Source organism: Theropithecus gelada, chromosome 4, assembly GCF_003255815.1.
Source record: "Theropithecus gelada isolate Dixy chromosome 4, Tgel_1.0, whole genome shotgun sequence".
In the NCBI taxonomy this organism is placed as follows: domain Eukaryota; kingdom Metazoa; phylum Chordata; class Mammalia; order Primates; family Cercopithecidae; genus Theropithecus; species Theropithecus gelada.
This window is the reverse complement of record NC_037671.1, coordinates 30,945,701-30,966,699: the sequence shown is the minus strand read 5'-3', so window position 1 is coordinate 30,966,699 and position 20,999 is coordinate 30,945,701.

The following is a 20,999-nucleotide window of genomic DNA, read 5'->3' as shown; positions in this document are numbered from 1 at the left end:
GACTTCATGTGAGATCTGGTTGTTTTAAAAGCGTGGCACCTCCTCCATGGCTCTCTTGCTTCCTGTCTTGCCATGTGACATGCTTCTCTTGTTTCACCTTCCACCATGAATAAAAGCTCCCTGAGGCCTCACCAGAAGCTGAGCAGATGCCAGCACCATCTGCTTCCTGTAGAGCCAGTGAGCCAATTGGCTTCCTGCAGAACCATGAGCCAATTAAACCTCTTTTCTTTATAAATTACCCAGTCTCAGGTATTCCTTCATGGCACCACAGAACAGACTAATACAGCTTCTACCTATTCAATACCTTTAAATCTTTCCCTCTCTGTCTTATTACCCAATTGTATTTTGACCATGACATTTACTAGTGCCTAAAATGCTTTTATTTGTTATTTATCTCTCCTTCTTACTTCATGTTCACTAGAATATAAGCTCCATTTTCATGGAGGGACTGTGTGTTTTGTATGCCACTGTTAGTTCCACTGCCTAGAAGTGCCTGACATATAATAAGCACTTAATACATGTTTATACAATAAGAGAAAGAATAACAATACATATGGAAAATAAGGGACATATTCAAGCATTCTGTAGAGATAGAATAGTTCTGCTTGATTGTGAAGTGGAGAAACAAGATAGATGGAAACAAGGATGACTCCAAGATTTGGAGCCTGGGTGACTAGGTCAGGTGGCATCAATACAGGAAGTCATCAGAACAAGATGATGAAATATGTAGCAAAGGGAAATGAAAATAAAACCTACATATAATAGGATACCAGGGGGTGAAATAAATGTAATATGGTGAAAATGTGGGGTATGGGTGTTTGGAGGAGCTGCTACACACCCACTAAACCTCAGTTAGGTTTCCAGTGTGGGATGGAAAGAGAGACAAATGATCTAACATCAAACTCTTTTTATATGTCAGTGACCATCAATCACTATTAAGGGGGAAAAAAAAGTAGTACCAGTACTGGCTACACCAAATATAATTAGAAATAAAGATAATGTGCACAAAATAACATAAATTTCAAAAGAAAAAAGAATTTTCTATGGCAGTTTCAGCGTAGCTATTTTATTGCATGAACACTTTATTGTACTGAATAGGGTCAAATCACAAATAAAGTTCTCTAAATCCTTTTTTTTTCCAGAATTTATTACCCATGCAGACTCACTCTCCAATGTGGCACCAAAGATGTTCCTTATTTAATAAGAGATTAATAACATTGAGTCTCATAATGGATAAGCCTTTTCATAGTGACTGATTCTCATGTTGACAAAAAAAAAAGAAAAGAAAAGAAAAGAAAAAATCAGCCTTGCTTAAAGTTCTCACTGAACATTGCACCCCAGAGACTGCTAGGTGTCATAATTTTCAGGTTCAGACAGGGTCCTATGGAATCCTAGTAGCAGCAGTGTCTAAACTGCTGGCTGAAGGTCTTCTCTCTGGAAGGTAAAAACCCTAATCCCTGAAGTGGTCTTCCTCAAATTTCACCTTTACTATCACAAAACCTTCCAGGAGGAGCTGCTAGTCAGCAGGCTTCTTTGCATCCACAACCATCAGGGACAACAGGAGCTGTGACCTCAGCAGTGTCTGGGTCAGGAGATATTAAAGGAGCACCCTGAGGAACAAGAAGTAAATGATAAATGAAAATCGAATTTTTTGCTAAAATTGACATAAGTTAAAAAGACGAATTAATGAGAGTACTTCATTAAAAATAAAGTGAGGATTCTGGGATGGTGAAGTAGATGTACTTTTCCCTGTTCTTTCTACTAAGTACAACTAAAAACTCTGGAGATTATATATAAAACAAACATAAGAAGTCTTTAAAAGGTGAAGAGAAGGCAGACTACATAGGAACCTCAGGATTCAAGGAATTACCCAGTAATGAGTTCCTTAGGTTTTCTTTTGGCCGTATTTATCCTAAACTTGAAAGTGAAGACAGTAGCAACCTGAAAATGCCAACAGAAGCAGATTTAACAGTAACAAAAGCTTGCTGCTGCAGCCCAAGGATCAAGAAAGGGACAGCTTAGCAAGATAAAAAACCCTTTTAGATAATAACTGCTCTACTCCAGCCAAACATGACAGAAAAACTCCCCCTGCCAGAGTAGTATCAGAGAGAGCCAGGTTAAACAAAAGATTCTGAATAAGATCCAGAATTTCAGAACATAATATAACAATTTCCAGGTTTCAGTCAAAAATCCTTTTTCATACCAAGGAGCAAGAAATTCTCAGACTGAATGAAAAAAAAAACAATTAATATTAAAACTGACAGGACAAATATTAGAGTTATCTAACAAAGATTTTAAAGCCGCCATGACAAAAAAGCTTGACCAAGCAATCACTAACATGCCTGAAACAAATAATAAGAAAAAACAGACACAGCAAAGACACAGAAAATTTCAGCAAATAGGAGAAAAAAGAAGAACCAAATGGAAACTTTAGAAATGAAAAACACAATAACTGAAATTAAAAAAGCTCAGTAGATAGGCAGAATGGCAGAATTGAGGGGGGAAAAGGAAAGAATCACTGAACTGAAAGAGAACAACAGAAATTAACCAATCTGAATACCAGAGAAAACAGACTAAGGAAATTAAAAACAGCCCCAGGAATCTGTGAACTATAACCAAAGAGCTAATGTCCATATCATTGGAGTACCAGAGGGGAAGAAGAGGGGGGCAAGGATGAAAAAGCAAAAAAAATAATGACTGAAAATTTCCCAAATTTGTCAAAAGACATAAACCTACGAAATTCAATTAAGTTGAGAAAATCCTAAACATAATAAACCCAAAGAAATCCATACCAAGACAGGTAATAATTAACCTTCGAAAACCAAAGACAAAGAAAAAACTCTTGAAAGTAGCCAAAGAAAAATGATACCTTAAAAATACAGGAAAAACAATGAGAATGACAGGGATTTTTCATCAGAAACAATAGAGGCTAGAAGGAAGTGTCACAATATTTTTCAAGTGATGAAAGAAAAGAACTGTCAGTCCAGAATCCTATATCCAGAGAAAATATCCTTTACGGATGAAGGCGAAATCAAGATACTTTTAGATGAAGGAAAACAGACTTTGTTATCAGCAGAGCTACCGTAAAATAATGGCTAATAGAAATTCTCTGAACAAAAGGAAATGAAAAAAAAAAAAAAAAAAAGGAACATTGTAACACCAGAAAAGAAGACAAAACACAGTAAGCAAAAATATTGGGCTGGGCACAGTGGCCTACACTGTAATCCCAGTGCTTTGGGAGGCTGAGACAGGAGGATTGCTTGGGGCCACAAGTTCAAGATCAGCCTAAGCAGCATAGTGAGACCCCCATCTATACAACAACAACAACAAAAATTAACTGGGTGTGGTGGCACTCACCTGTAGTCTTAGGTACTTGGGAAGCTGAGGCTGAGGCTGGCGGATCGCTTGAGCCTAGGAGCTTGAGGCTGCCATGAGCTATGTTCATACCACCTCACTCTGGCCTAACAGGGTGAGACCTTGTCTCTAAAAAGCAAACAACAACAACAACAACAAGAGTTGGCCATGTAATAGACTTTCCTTCTCCTCCTGAGTTTTCCAAATTGTGTTTGATGATTGAAGTAAAAACTACAACACTGTCTAAAGTAATTCTAAATGTATGTAGAGTATGTATTTACAAGAATTATAAGTTGGGAAAGGTAAGTATGGAAATACTTTATGGGAACTTGACACTGGTAGACTGTGACAACTTAAATACATAAAATGCAATATATAGAGAATCCCCTAATGTATGTAGAGTATGTAGTTACAAGAATTATAAGTTGGGAAAGGTAAGTATGGAAATACTTTATGGGAACTTGACACTGGTAGACTGTGACAACTTAAATACATAAAATGCAATATATAGAGAATCCCCTAAAAATGCCATACAAAGATACACACACACACACACACACACACACACACACACACACACACACACACACATATATACAGATCAAAATGGACTTTTAAAAAAAGTCCCAGTTACCCACAGGAAAGCAGGAAAAAAAAAAAAAAAAGAAAGAAAATGCAACACAGAGAACAAACAAAAAGGAAAAAATAAAACGGCACCAAGTATATGCTGTCTACAAGAAATTCACTTCAAATATAATGATATAAGTATATTAAACGTAGGCCAGATGCAGTGGCTCACACCTGTAATCCCAGGACTTTGGGAGGCTGAGGCAGGAGGATCACTTGAGGTCAGGAGTTCGAGACCAGCCTGACCAACATGGTGAAACCCCATCTCTACTAAAAATACAAAAATTAGCCGGGCATGGTGGCAGGCACCTGTAATCCCAGCTACTCAGGAGACTAAGACAGGAGGAATCACTTGAACCCAGGAGGCATAGGTTGCAGTGAGCCAAGATCATGCTACTGCACCCCAGCCTGGGTGACAGAGCAAGACTCCATCTAAAAAAAAAAAAAAAAAAAAAAAAAGTAAATGGGGCCAGGCACAGTGGCTCATACCTGTAATCCCAGCACTTTGGGAGGCCGAGGCGGGTGGATCACCTGAGGTCAAGAGTTCAAGACCAGCCTGGCCAACATGGTGAAACCCCGTCTCTTCTAAAAATACAAAATTTAGCCAGGTGTGGTGGCTTGCGCCTGTAGTCCCAGCTACTCAGGAGGCTGCGGCAGGAGAATCACTTAAACCGGGGAGGTGGACTTTGCAGTGAGCCAAGATCACACCGCTGCACTCTAGCCTGGGTGACAGAGTGAGATTCCCTCTCAAAAAAAAAAAAAAAAAAAAAAAGTAAATGGATGAAAAAAGGTAGACCATGCAAATATCAGTTACAGTAAAGGAGGAGCAATTATATTAATGTGAGATAGAGTAGACTACAGAACAAAGAAAAGTACCAGTCACAGAGGGGACATTACATAATGACAAGAGTGAATTCACTAATGCGACGTAATAATCTTAAGTGTATCTGTACCAAAGAATAGGTAGGCAAAATACATGAACAAAAACTGATAGAACTGAAAAGAGAGATAGACAAATCCACAATTATATTAGAGAACAATTGATAGGACTAGACAGAAAATCATCAAGGATACAGAAGAACTGAACAATACCATCAGCCAACCAATAGACATTTATAAAACAGTCTGCCCAACACCAGCAGAACACATATTTATTTTTAAGTACCCATAGAATATATAACAATATGGACCATATCCTAGGCCAAAAGACAAACCTCAACAAGTTTAAAAGAACTAGAATGTGTTCTGCATCCATAAGGAAACCAAACTAGGAATTATAACAGAAAGATAGGGAACAACTGCCAAATTCTTGAAAACTGAATACATTCCTAAATAAGTCAATAACCAAAGAGGATGTCTTAAGGAAAATGAAAAAATACATTGAACTAAATGAAAATTGTAAAACAATAATATTTGTAGGACACAGCTAAAGCAGAAGCAGCAAATTTATAGCATTAAGTGCATATGTTAGAAAAGAGAAAAAGTCTCAAATCAATAATTGAAACTTTCACTTCCAGAGCCTAGAAAAAGAAGAAGAAAACCACAAAGCAAGCAGAAAGAATCAAATAATAAAAATAAGAGCAAAACTCAAATGGAAAATTTTAAAAACTATAACAAAATCAATAAAACAAAAAGCAGGTTTTTTGAAAAGATCAATAAATTAAAACCTCTAGTAAGATTGATAAATAAAAAATTAGGGAGGACACAAATGACCAATGACTACAATGAAACAGGAGCTATCACAGAAGACTCTGCAAACACCAAAAGGATAATAGGGAATACTATGAACAATTCTCTACATATATATTTATTCTATTTTTGAGACAAAGTCTTGCTCTGTTACCCAGGCTGGAGTGCAGTGGTGTATGTGATCATAACTCACTTCTGACTGGAACTCCTAGTCTCAAATGATCCTCTTGTCATCCTCTTGGGTAGCTATAACTATAGGTGTTCACCACCATGCCCAGCTAATTTTTAAATTTTTTTGTGGGGATGGGGGTTTTGCTATGTTGCCTAGGCTGGTCTCCAACTCTTAGCCTCAAGCAATCTTGCCTTGGCCTCCCAAGTTGTTGGGATTACAAGCGTGAGCCACTGCGCCCAGACTGTACACAATAAATTTAACAACATAGACCAATTCTTTGAAAAACACCAACTATTGCAACTCATCCAATATGAAATAATTCTAATGTCCTAATAAATACCAAGGAAATTGAGCTCAAAATTATTAATTTTTTTTTCGAAACAGTTTCACTGTCACCCAGGCTGGAGTGCAGTGGTGTGATCACAGCTCACTGCAGCCTCGATGTCCTGGGCTTAAGCACTCCTCCAGCTTCAGCCTCCTGAATAGCTGGGACTATAGGGATGCACCACCACATGTTGCTATTTTTATTTTTTGTAGAAATGGGGTCTTTCTGTGTTGCCCAGGTTGCTTCTGGGCTCCTGCCTCAGCCTCCCAAAGTGCTGGGGTTACAGGTGGGAGCTACCGTGCCTGGCCAACATTTAACTTTTAAATCCATGATCCATTTTTTGTTAATTTGTATATAAGACATGATACTTAGGTCAAGGTTCATAGTAAGACCGTCTCTACAAAAAACTAAAACACTTAGCCAGGCATGGTGGTGCACACTTCTAGTCCCAGCTGTTTAGGAGGCTGAGGCTGGAGGATCATTTCAGTAGCTGTGGTGGCACACATCTCTAGTCCTAGCTATTTGGGAGGTTGAGGGGGAAGGGTTGTTTGAGCCCAGAAGGTCAGGGCTGCAGTGAGCTGTCATAATGCCACTGTATTCCCACATGAGCAACAGAGTAAGACCTTGTCTCAACAAAACCAAAAGAAAAAAAAAGTAAATGTAAAACTATAAAATTTTTATGAAAAAAAGCCATAGAAGATCTTTAGGATCTAAGGTTAGGCAAAGAGTTCTTAGACTTGATACCATCAACATGATCCATAAAAGGAAGAATTGACCACTGGGACTTGATAAAAATTTAAAACTTGTGCTCTGTTAAAGGTCCTCTTAGAAGGATAAAAAGATAAAGCTGCAAATGGGGAGAAAATACGAACCCATATCTGATGATACTAGTTTCTATAATATATAAAAAACCCTAAAAAATGAATAGTAAGATAGCAATCAGAACATGGCAAAAGATATGAAAAGACATTTTACCAAAGAATGTTCAACATCATTAACAATTAGGGAAATGGAAGTTACAAGCATAGTAAGAAATTACTGTTCTATCAGAATACCTATTAGGATAAAAACAGAGACAAACACCAAATGATAGAAAAAAATGTAGAGAAACTAGATCACTTGTATTTTGCTAGTGGGAATGTAAAATAGTAGAGCTACTCTGGAAAAGTCTTGTAGTTTCTTTCTTTTTCCTTTTTATTTTATTATTATTATTATTATTATTATTATTATTATTATTATTATTATTTTCAGACAGAGTCTTGCTGTGTCTCCCAGGCTGGAGTGCAGTGGTGCGATCTCAGCTCTCTGCAAGCTCTGCCTCCTAGGTTCACGCCATTCTCCTGCCTCAGCCTCCCGAGTAGCTGGGACTACAGGCACCCACCAAGGTCTGGTAGTTTCTTTAAAAAAAAAACTGAACATGTGGCCAGGCGCAGTGACTCACACCTGAAATCCCAGCACTTTGGAAGGTTGAGGTGGGCAGATCTCTTGAGGCCAGGAGTTTGAGACTAGCCTGACCAACATGGTGAAACCCCATCTCTACTAAAAAAACAAAAATTAGCCAGGTGTGGTGGTAGGTGCCTGTAATCTCAGTTTCTCAGGAGGCTGAGGCAGGAGAATTGCTTGAACCCGGGAGGTGGAGGTTGCAGTGAACCAAGATCATGTCACTGCACTCCAGCCTGGGTGACAGAGTCTCAAAATAAACAAACAAACAAACAAAAAACAAAAAACTAAATATGTGACTATACCAGATGACCTGACAATTGCATTTTTGGTCATTATTGCAGAGAAATGATGACTTATGCTCACACAAATACCTGTACATGAATGTTCACAGCAGCTTTATTCATAATAGCCAAAACTCGAAACAATCCAGATCTTTCAATGATGAATGATTAAACAAACTTTGGTACGCATATACCATGAACTACTACTCTGCCTCGAAAAGGAACAAGTTATTGATATACCCAACAACCTGGATAAATATCTAACAAATTACAGTGAGTGCAAAAAGCCAATCGCAAAAGGTTACATACTACATGATTTATATAATACTAATGAAATGACAAAATGATAGCAGCGGAGAACAGATTGTAACTTATCCACACAATGGAATGCTACTCAGCCATAAAAAGGAACAAATACAGGCAACATGAATTAGTGGTGGGTAGGAGCCCGACCAAAGAGACTCAGAGCTTGAGTGTTAAATTTTCCAGAATTCTGTAAGACATTAAAAAATACATTATTAAAACTGACAACTAAATTATTAATATTAATATTTTTTGAGACAGGGTCTCACTCTGTCACCCAGGTTGGAGTACAGTGGTGTGATAACAGCTCACTACAGCCCCGAACTCCCATGCAATCATCCCACCTCAGCCTCCCAAGTAGCTGGAACCACAGGGGTGCACCACCATGCTCAGCTACAATTTAATTATTAAAAGGTAATATATACTCAAAATATATCAATCCCAATTTACTACATTTTACTATTACTTCTGCTCTTGAGGTTGTCTGTATATCTATATAGTAGAAAGAATCTATAATCCTGTGCTACCCCACATCTCTTCTCAACTCCATGACTTCAGTGATTTGACTGGTAACCAGCCATGGTGCAAGTACTGTACACCACAGAAAGCTGGATATTGGCAAACACTTCAAATCAGGGCTCGGTTTATTGTTTTCTTGGCTGTGCAGATTAAGGAAAATGTTAGATAAAACGTTAACAATGCAGAGTAAACTTAAAAGTATGTCATGTCTAGAGCTGTTACACTGTGACTAGCACAAAGAAATGCAATTCTTCCAGTGTTTGAAAATGATTATCAGCTTCGGCAAAGAAGTCCCTCATATCCTTGACCAGTGAGGGACATAGTTAGTGCTGAAGTTGAAAGGGGTTTCAGTTGAGGAAATGTAATTTGTAGGAGGGTGAAAATGCTGAAATGAAAGGTTTGTCCATCTCCATTTGAACTCAAGGAGCTGTGTTCACAATGGAAAATATATACCCTGGGCTTTAGCCATGATGGCGCCACTAAATTTTGAGTTACTAGGGGCCAAAATTGCTATGTCCTCCACACTACTTAGAATATTACACATCCTTTTTTTCACTAGGAAATGATGATTCTGGAGTTGAGCTGTGGAAGGGTCTTTAATTCATCTTCTAGATTGTGGCTTGCTTGGTCAGGTAGCCAAAGTAGGAAAGAAACAGAGACAACGTACCTCGCACATTCCAAGCTCTTAGATATTCCAGTGTCCTCAACTGGTACTCAAACAAGTAATTTCAACACTAGGCTATGTTAAAGTTAGTCAGAAATTGAAATGACTTCAAAACAAAATAAACAGAATTCAGTAGAAAAATATATTTTTTAAACAACTGCCCTTGTATACTTTTTTGTTGCACTGATACTTCATTGCATTTTAAAAAGGTAATTGCAGGTAAATTCCTTGATGTTTATTTTCCTAAATTCTCAACTTTCACAGTATTTATGATTTTTATAAAAAGTCTTAGATGTGACATCCGTGATGTTCTTAAACAATGAAGTTCAAGAAACAGTTTATCTCAGTAAGAAAAAATCCTGGATACTACTTGAAGTTGTCACCAAACACATGGGCAAGGTGTTCAGTTGTAGTGGATTCTCTGGTGATTAATCAGGGCTGAGCTTCCACTGCAGGCTTTGCACCACTCACCCCACTCCCAGGTCTTGGCACAATGTGGCTTCTCTGATGTTGAACCAGGGTTGCTCTCTGCCCCTAGGCTTTCCCTCACTCTTCACATTTATAGGGTTTTTCCTCAGAGTGGACTCTTTCATGTTTGTTGAGATCTGACTTCCAGCAGAAAGCTCACCTGCATTCAGAACACTCAAAAGGTTTCTTTCCTGGGGGGATTCTGAGATGGTAACTAAGACCTGTCTTCTGACTGAGGGCTTTGCCACACACTTGACACTGATAGGGCTTCACCTTGTTGTGAATCCCCTGGTGTTCTATAAGATCCTCTCCCCTTTTGAGGGCCTTTCCACACTCAGGACATTGGTATGTCTTATCCCCAGTGTGGATTCTTTTGTGGTTCCTCAGGCCAGTTGACCGAGTAAAGGTCTTTACACACTTACCACATTTATATTTTCTAGGCTCAGGAGAGTTTCCATGCTTGCCTCCTAACTTGTGTTTATTAAGCCTGAACATTGACTAAAGGCTTCAGACACTCATCACATTTATAGGACTTTTCCCCAGTGTGACTTCTCTGATGTATGATCAGGGTTGAGCTCACATTAAAGGTTTTTCCATACTCAGCGCATTCATAGGATTTTTCCCTTGAGTGGATTCTGTGATGTATTATTAGTTCTGAGCTCCGGCTAAAGGCTCGTCCACATAAGGACATTCAAAAGGTTTCTCTCCAGTGTGGATTCTCTGGTGTTGGTTAAGTCTGGCATACTGAGTGAAGGCTTTTCCACATACTTTACATTCATAGGGTTTTTCTTCACTGTGAATTCATTGATATTTAATAAGAGGTGAACACTGCCTGAAGGCTTTCCCACATTCATTACATTCATAAGATTTCTCTTTGTTGTGGAATTACTGATGTTCAGTGAGGTGTGAACTATGGCAGAAGGCTTTCCCACAGTTCATACATTCCAAAGGTTTATCTCCAGTGTGGAGACTTTGATGCTTCGTAAGAACTGATCTCCAACTAAAACATCTGCCACATTTACTACATTGATGGGGCTTTTCTCCAGTGTGGATTTTAAGATGTTGGAAGAGTCCTGCCTTTTCACTGAAGCTTTTCCTAAACTCTTTACATTTATGGGTTTTTTTCTTGCTGTGAAGCCCCTGATGCTGGGTAAGTTCTGCACGTGTGATGAAGGCCTTTCCACATTCTGTCCATGGGTATGGTTCCTCTCCATTATGGATCCTCCTATGTATCTGAAGGCCTCTGATCCAGGTGAAAGTTTTCCCACACTCATCACATTTATATATTTTTTCACCCATGGCATCCTCATCGTGCAATTCCAATTGCCATTAGGCTCACTGTCTCTTCTATGTTTGGCATGCTGAGACACAGTTTCATTACATCCATCTAACTCCTCCCTATGTGGTTCTGTTACTTCACAAAATTCCTGCTTCATGCCTAACATTGTGATCTCAGTCTTCGTATCACCATCTGAAACAACAAACCACAAAACTTGAGGAGAAAAGACAACCCAAAAATAGTAGTTTAAGAGACAGACAGCTAGAAAGGCCAGTCTTTATGTTAGGTTAATTTTAGCAGTGGATATTATATAGTCTCTTTATTTGGAGTTCAGAGAAATATGTCAGTCAAGGCAGTAGGAATGGTAGTAACACAGGTATGGAAGTGAGAAAGAATAAAGCATAGCTGAGTTACCAGCAGAATATGGTAAATTTGATAGGATGTCTCTTCTGTGATTATAGAAGATTCCAAGTTCTATCTTGCTAGTAAACTCTTTCCATTGACATACGCCCTTACCGACTTTGATGTAGACAGCCACTATATGGAGAAACCAATGTTGTAAGGAACTGAGGGTAACCTCTGGCTAGCAGTTAGCAGGAGAGTGAGGCCCTCTGTCTGACAACCTTCAAGAAACTGGGTCCTGCCAAGATCCATGTGTGGTTGGAAGTGGATCCTTCCCTTGTAACAGATGAGATGCCAGCCCTAGCCAACATCTCATAAAAGACCTTGAAGCAAAAGGCCCAGCTAAGCCGTATCCAGACTCTTGACCCACAGATATTGTGGATAATAAATGTGTGTCTTCTTCAGCTGCTAATTTTGTGGTAATTTGTTAAGCAGCAACAAATAACAAATACACCACTAGTATACAAATGCAAAGTTTCCTACCTATAAGAACTGTAATTTTTAAAAAATGAGTAAAAACAAACCACACATTAAAAAGCATATATATGTATATACATATATACATACACACAATACATATCTATGTGTGTGTATATACATTTATACTTATGTCTATATATTTGCATGTGTATGACATGTAAACAGAAAGCAGAAGAAAATTATATTAAGATCAAACATAGCTGTCATATAAATAAATGCAAATAGGCTTAATCTACCGGTTAGATCAAATTAGATTTGATCAGAACAAAACTCAATTTTATTATGTATGTAAGAGATATAACTAAAATAAAATGATTGAAAAAAGTTGCAAATAAAGAATGAACAAGGGTAAATTAAGCAAATACAAATAAAAAGAAAGAATTCATCAAACTCTCAATTTCAGAAAAAGACCAAAGAATAAAGTGAGATAAAGAAGAGTACTTTATAATGTTAAAGAATACAGTTTAAATGATGATAGAACAGATATGAATAATTATGCAGAAAATAACAAGAGTAACTTTCTTAAAGCAAAAATTATAGGAGATATAAAAAGTTTTAGGAAAAAACAGAGACTTTGTCCTCTGCCTAAAAAAACACCAAATGAACAAAAATGAATGAAATCAATAAATTAAATCTTATGGAATATTTACATATGTCAAGCTCTATACCCTAAAAATAGAGAATTATCTTTTTCAGGTATACAGTGAACATTAATGAAAACTGATTACTTATTTGGCCACAAAAAAAACTCAATAAATTCTAAAAGGTACCAAGAACATAAATATTCTCAGATAACAATGCAACAAATCTAAAATTAATAACACAGTCAGAAAACAAACAAGTCCTTCTATTTAAAAATTTCAAAATTTTCAACTAATTACTGGTTCAAAAGCAAAATACAAATATAAATTTCATATTTTCTAAAAAATAATAAAAATACTACATTTAAAACATTTGAGATTCATCTAAATCTGTGTTCAAGGAAATATTCATAGCACCATATAAATCAGTAATAGAGGGAGAGTGGAAACAGAAGGCGAATAAAACCAACCCAGCTTAAAAGTTAGGAAAAAAACACACAACAGAATAATCCAAGATAGCCTGCTCATTAATGCACACTTTGTTGACTTTTTTTCCCTTTCCTGTTTCAATAATCCCTCCTTGTGCTTCCTGGAATCACTTCTGATACAATCTACTACAACTTAAAATATGTAAATAAATAAATGAACCAAAGGAGAACACATGGAAGGAATTAACCAAAATAAATGCAGAAACAAATTAACTATTAAAAATAAACGCTATCATGTTAAAACTGAATTGAATACATCAATAGGAACTCATGAATTTTTAGAAAAGAACTGTCCATTGAGCTCTGTCCAGGAAATGTCCTAGAGGCAGTGTTACTCTAGTGATAAGGACACCCCTAGCACCCAGATTTTGTTTTCCAGTACTAGTCTCCATTAAAAAGAACCAAAGCTCCTTCAGAAATGCTCGCGACCAGATCTAAGAACAGGGGAGGTACAAAGTGAGCCTGGAACAATTAATTTTGCTCAAAAAGCAAGCATTCAAAAATTAATAGGGTCATGGCAAACAGATGTAGACGCAAAACTTAAGATGTCTACACAAGCCAAAGATGTGTCCATTTGAGCATTAAAAAAAGTAATGACTATGGTAGATTAAAACCCTGATTCAATGAAAATCTGTAAGTCTATTACAATACTAACATAGAGAAAGTCCTAAAATCTCATGTCACAATTTGAAGTGCCTATTAAACCACTCCTTGGACTTAAAAATTGGTAAATAAAGGGAAAAAAACTAAGTACTAATAACTTCCTAGTAGGAAGTGACCAAACTGACATATTTGATGAGGGAAAACTCTACTATAAATAAAAATGTCAGTTAATAATGTAGAAGGAATGAAATACTTATAAAATCATTCTGTCACCCTTGATAAAATGACTGACCCATAAAAAGATTATCAAACATTATGTATTTTGTTGATGAGAAACTGGCCATTCACATAGTGCCAAAGTGACACCACAAAGTTAGTAACAAGGGGAAAAATTAGCTGTTCAATGGAGGGATCAGACTCTCATCATACTAAGAAAGTGATTTAATAGTGGGTCACCCAGATATCAGTGTCTCCTGTAACCTAATATTAATTTTATCTCCCAATGTTTAACTTGAATCCTTCAAGCCTTTTGATCTAACTTGCAGTTTACAGGAAATATAGGGAATGTAGGTATCAAAGGAAGTGACATAACGAAGAAACAAACAAAATTTCAGAGGGTGAGACAACTAGCCTGGACTCATCAAAAAGACTGTTTAATGGGGGGGGAGGGGGGCAGGGAAGAGACAGTAGGACTGCTCTAGAATAAAAAATTAAGAGGCATAACAACCATAGGTATCGTATAGCTCTGGTTTGGGCAAATCAATTTTAAAGACATTATGGAAAAACTGGGCTAATTTGAATTTGGGCTGAATTTAGGTAATATTAAAATGTAATGACGGGGAAAGGAGAAGATTATAAACTGAAGAGAATCGGTTATAAAATACCATACATAATATGATCAGATTTTTGTAAAAGGTATATGTGTGTATGCATATATCCACACACACACATATATAAACATGGAAAAAGATGTACAGATATAAAAGTCATCAATCATAATCTCTGGGTGGTAGAATATAATGCTTTATTTTCTTTATTTTTATTTTTGCTTTTCAGATGGCGCCTCGCTCTGTCGCTCAGGCTGGAGTACAGTGGTGCAATCTCTGCTCACTGCAAGCTCCGCCTCCCGAGTTCAGGCCATTCTCCTGCCTCAGCCTCCCAAGCAGCTGGGACTACAGGTGCCCACCACCATGCCCGCCTAATTTTTGTATTTTTAGTAGAGATGGGGTTTCACTGTGCTAGCCAGATGGTCTTGATCTCCTGACCTTGTGATCCACCCCCCTCGGTCTCCCAGAGTGCTGGGATTACAGGCATGCACTACCATCCCTGGCAAATTTTGTATTTTTAAGAGATGGGGTTTCTTCATGTTGGTCAGGCTGGTCTCGAACTCCTGACCTCAGGTGATCTGCCTGCCTTGGCCTAACAAAGTGCTGGGATTACAGGCGTGAGCCACTGCACCTGGCTGGCTCTTTTTTTTTTTTTTTTTAATGCACATCACAGTTTCTGACCTATATCATTATGCTCCTTTCTAAAGAACTTTTTTTGGCAAATGATATGTATGGGCGACAAATTCTCCCACTTTTTGTCTGAGGAAATCTTTTGTTTTTTCCTTCATTTTTGAAGGATAATTTTGCTGAATATAGAATTCTAGGTTGGTGAGATTTTTTTCAACATTTTACATATTTCACTCTACTCTCTTCTTGCTTGCATGCTTTCTGAAGAGAAGACCAATGTAATTCTTATTCTGGCTTCCATATAGGCGAAGTAAATTTTCCTCTAGCTTACGATTTTATTTCTTTGGTTTTCTGCAGTTTGAATATGATATGCCTAGGTGTAGATGTTTTGTTTATTCTGCTTCACATTCTCTTGGGCTTCCTAGATCTGTAGCTTGGTGTTTATGATTAACTTTGGAAAAAACTCAGTCATTATTGCTTCAAATATTTCTTCTGTTCCTTTTTCTCTTCTCCTTATGGTATTTCCATTACATGTTGTTATGGACTGAATGTTTTTGTCCCCTGCTCCCATTCACATATTGAAGCCCTAACCTCCACTGGGGTGGCATTTGCGGATGGGGCCTTTGGGAGGTAACTAGAGTTAGATGAGGTCATGATGCTGGGGCACTTATAATGGGATTATAAGTACCCTTCTATTAAGAGACACCTAAGAGCTTTCTCACTCTTTTTGCCACGTGAGTATACAGCAAGAAGGCAACCCTCACCAGAAACCACATTTTTAGCCTAGGGAAATGTAGTAGGCAGAAATTTTCCCACCCACCCAAAGATGTCTATGCCCTAATCTCTAGGATCTGTGAATATGATGTTATGTGGCAAGAGGGAAGTTTAAGGTTTGCTATCACCTGACCTTAAAATAGGGAGATTATCCTGTATTATCTGCGTAGGCCCAATGTAATTACAAGTATCCTTAAAAGTAGAAGGGGGAGTCCAAAGAGAGCTTGGAATGATATGACATGAGAAAGGCTCAACTCAGTGTTGGCTTTGAAGATGGAAAAATAGGGCCAAGGGATGTGAACAACCTCTAGAACCTGGAAAAGAGAATAAACCAGACTCTCCTCATTAAGTCCCCTAAATGAATGCATCTCTGCTGACATCTTGATTTTACCCCTCAAGTTCTTCTGCTCTGAAAAAAAGAGATTTTAGCCCAGTAATACTCATTTTGGACTTCTGATTTCCAGGACTGGATGATAATACACTTGTGTTAAGTGACAGCTTGTGGTCATCTGTTGTAGCAGCAATAGGAAACTAATATAGCTACCTATTACTCACTGTTGAGGCAGACCCCTTCCAAGTACTTTACCCAGTGATTTGTGAATTAGGAGATTCTTCCATGTTGCTGGTGGGAATATGTACTGTTTCCAGCTTTGTTTTGAGTGTTTTGAGGACCTCTAGATGTTGATTTATCTCAGCTTCTATTTATCTGAAAATGTCTTTACTTTTGTTCTTAAAATGCTTTGCTTAGTACAGAATTCTGTGTTGGCAGTTACTTTCCACAAATTTCAGTGTCTTTTGGCACTGACTTTTTTTTACTTAGCTGCCAATCTAATTGTTGCTTCTTTTAAGGTACTTTTTTTTCTTGCTTTTAAGATACTTCCGCTGGGTGCAGTGGCTCACGTCTGCAATCCCAGCACTTTGGGAGGCCGAGGTGGGCAAATTGTTTGAGCTCAGGAGTTCAAGACCAGCCTGGCCAACATGGCAAAATGCTGTCTTTACAAAAAATACAAAAATTAGTGAAGCATGGTGGTGTGCACCTATAGTCCCAGCTACTCAAGAGGCTGAGGAGATAATTGCTTGAGCCTGGGAGGTAAAGGTTGCAGAGATTGCACCACTGCACTCCAGCCTGGGCAACAGAGCAAGACCCTGTCTCAAAGAAAAAAACAAGATATTTCTGACTTTAATTTTTAGTAGTTTTACTATGATATATCTAAATAATTTTTTTCATTTATCTTATTTGGGGTTCATATGGTTCTTATGGTCCCTGAATCTGTGCTTGATACCCTTCATAAATCTTAGGAAGTTCTCACCTATTCTCTCTGCAAATATTGTGTCTGTCTCATTTCCTCTCATTTTTCCTGAAATCCTAATGACAAATATTTTGGATCTATATTCTCTGTGTTTTACCCTTTTCCTATATAGCCAATATTTTGTCCCCTTGTGCCTCATTCTGGATATTTTTTTCTAAGCTATTGTCTTCAGCTGTTTCATCTGATGCTATATTCATCCACTACTATTTCAGTTGTTTTCCAATTTCAGGATTTCCATTTCATTGTCCGCCCCCAACTGCCCCCCTCGCCTACCTCCCCCTCCCCCCGGCATTTTGTTAAACTTTTTTTTTTTTTTTGAGGTGGAGTCTCACTCTGTCACCAGGCTGGAGTGCAGTGGCACGACCTCTGCCTCCCAGGTTCAAGCGATTCCCCTGCCTCAGCCTCCCGAGTAGCTGGGATTACAGGTGTGTGCCACCATGCCCGGCTAATTTTTTGTATTTTAGTAGAGAAGAGGTTTCACCTTGTTGATCAGGATGGTTTTTATCTCCTGACCTTGTGATCTGCCCGCCTTGGCCTCCCAAAGTGCTGGGATTGCAGGTGTGAACCACCGCACCTGGCCTGTTAAACTTCTTAATCCTGTCACTTATATTTGAACACTGTATACATAGTTATTTAAAAATCTTGTATGATAACTCCAATTCTATATTCCTCTTCAATGTATTCTATTATCTGTTGCTTCTGTTGGGTTTTCCTTTGTGTCATTTTTTCTTCTCATATGCCTAGCTTTTAAAATGTTTTGCAAAATTGTTTGAGAAATAATTTGAGAGCTATGACAATATTTCCTCATAGAGAGGATTTCCAGGAAGCTATAGCATTATGGAATCACTGAAATCCAACTGCAGAAGAATATTCAAATTTGAGCTACAGTCCTGGGAAGGCCTGCCCGTCTGGTTCACCCTTACTCATCCTTTGGGGTCCCACATTATCAGTGAGCAAGTTAGTCAGTCCTGTCTTTCCCCAAACCCCAACTTGGAAGTTCCCAGAATTCAACTTTGGTGTCTTTTTCTTTTGTGAACTTATCAAACATTTGACTCACTTTCTCAGGTGCCCCTCCTAGAATCAGAAGATACCTAGAAAAACAATGGCCCCAAAGACAGGGCTCATCTCCGTCTATCTTCATGCTCCTCTAATCTAGCAATCTTTCACTCTCTAATTAGTTCTCTAATGCCATTAGGTAGATTTTTTTTTTAAAGCATTATTCCCAGCTTTTCCACTTCTCCTCAGTGGAAGAGTTGGTTCATAGTACCTTGTCTGCTATTATCAGAATCAGAATTCTGGTCATATGTTTTTGCAGGGTAGATGTAATTAGAAAAGTGATTTCAGCTCCAATTCCCATGAATTATTTTGACATTCTAACTTAAGGAAACATTTACATTTAACTTATTTGATTAAAAGTTCTTTTAAAAAGAATACATTATAAGCAATTCTTTCTGAGAAACTATCGATTTTGAAAAAATTCTCTAATTTTAGACCAGATAATTTCAGGATGTCCTTCAGCATTTTAAGCCTAAATCCTTTAAAAAATCCAAGTGAGGGCCGGGTGCAGTGGCTCATGCCTGTAATCCCAGTCTGCAATTGCCTGTAATCACCTTGGGAGGCCAAGGTGGGAGGACAGCTTGAACTCAGGAGTCCAAGACCAGTCTGGGCAACATGGTAAAGCCCAATCTCTACAAAAAATACAAAAATTAGCCAGCATGGTGGTGTGCGCCTGTTGTCCTATTCGGAAGGCTGAGGCTGGAGGATGACTTGAGTTGGGAGGTCAAGGCTGCAGTGAGCTGAGATCGCACCACTGCACTACAGCCTAGGTGAGAGAGACCTTGTCTTAAAAAAAATAAATAAATAAAAATCCAGTTGAGAAAAATACTGCTTTCTTAAACTCTTGGCCTTTAGCAGTGTCTGGGGTGAAGAGAAAAGGGGATTGCCTATAATTAAAACTTTCACCGGGACTGACAGGTGTAGCTGGGGAATGCTTCTGGACTGAGGGGCAGAAGCTGTCTCAAGAATGCCTCTTCCTTTTTTTTAAATGCCAAACTTTGTGTGAGGTACTAACAGATATCCCAGACTTAACACGTTCAATAAAAATAAAAAACAAATACAAAAAATCCCTGCCCCAACTGCATTATCCCATCACTGTTAAAGTAACTCCATTCTTTCATTCTTTCAGTTGCTCAGTGCCAAAACATTAAGAGTCTAAATAAAAATGAGTCGAAAGAAAATAATTTTGAGACAGGGTCTTGCTCTGTCACCGAGGCTGGAGTACAGCCACCAGATCATGGCTTGCTGCAGCCTTGACCTCCCTGGGCTCAGGTGATCCTCCTCTCAGCCTTGTGAGGAGCTGGGACTATAGGTGCATGCCTCCACACCTAATTTGTTGTTGTTGTTCTTTGTAGAGACGGGGTTTCACCATGTTGCCCAGGCTGGTCTTGAATTCCGGAGCTCGAGCTATCTGCCTGCCTCAGCCTTCGAAGGTGATGAGATCACAGGCATGAGCTACCAAGCTGGGCCTTAAGAGACATTCTTGCCTCTTCTCGTTCTCTGTAGCTCTATGTCTAATCCATCAACAAAATCTTCTTGGCACTGCCTTCAATGCTTATCTAGAATCTGATCACATATCACCACCTCTGCTACCTTTATCTAAGCCATTCTCATTTCCTTTCTGGATTAGCTTTAATTCATTAATGCAAATAAAAACTAAAGAAAGCCTAAATAGCTCCTAACTGTTTTCGCAGCTCTCACCCTGGCCCCATATAGTCTATTATAAGTTTTGACTTTTTAAAAACTGACATGTCATATCTTTCCTTACAATTCTATAATAACTTTCAATTCACTTGGGATAAAATTCAAAAGTCCATAAATTGGCTTACAAGTCTATTTCTTTTCTTTTTCTTTCTTTCTTTTTTTTTTTCAGGCAGAGTTTCACTCTGTCACCCAGGCTGGTGTGCAATGGCATTATCTCGTCTCACTGCAACCTCCACCTCCTGGTTCTACCTCCTGATTCTCTTGCCTCAGCCTCCTGAGTAGCTGGGACTACAGACGTGCACCACCATGCCTGACTTATTTTTGTATTTTTAGTAGAGACAGGATTTCACCACGTTGGCCAGGCTGATCTCGAACTCCTGACCTCCAGTGATCTGTTCACCTCGGCCTCCCAAAGTGCTGGGATTATAGGTGTGAGCCACCATGCCCAGCCTGCTTACAAGTCTGTTTCTACAGGCCCTCTTCCCTGTCTCTCTGACCTCATTTCCTACTACTGTCTCACTGGCCTTGCTGTTTCTCCAATGTCAGCACCTTTGCAATGGCTGTACTCCCTTTCTGAGATGATGTTCTTAGGTAAAAAGGAAAAATATTTTATTTTCTCTTTGCTCATAGCATAGTCTGATATGTGCCTTCTTAGGTTACACTGTAGTTTAAGTAGTATAATCAGTTTGCATCACCAGACCCTGAAAAGTCAGGCATTATTTCTGAGGTTGAGGTTTTCTCATTCTTATGCTGGAGATTCATCTCACTCCGGGCTGCTAGCAGATGAGAATATGCCTGCCTGGTTTAGTTGTCAGTTGCTCTCAGAAATTCATGCAGAAAAGGGGCTATCATGATCAGGCTAAGCTGCCAGACAGGTCTCTTATTCACAAAGAACAGAAACCATTACTTGCTAGTGATATTGACACGGTGCATACTTGTGACCCAGCAATTTGACTCCTGGGTATGTTCTCCAGAAAAACACTCCCAAAAGTGTTCAGAGCAAGACTGTTTATTATAAAGAGT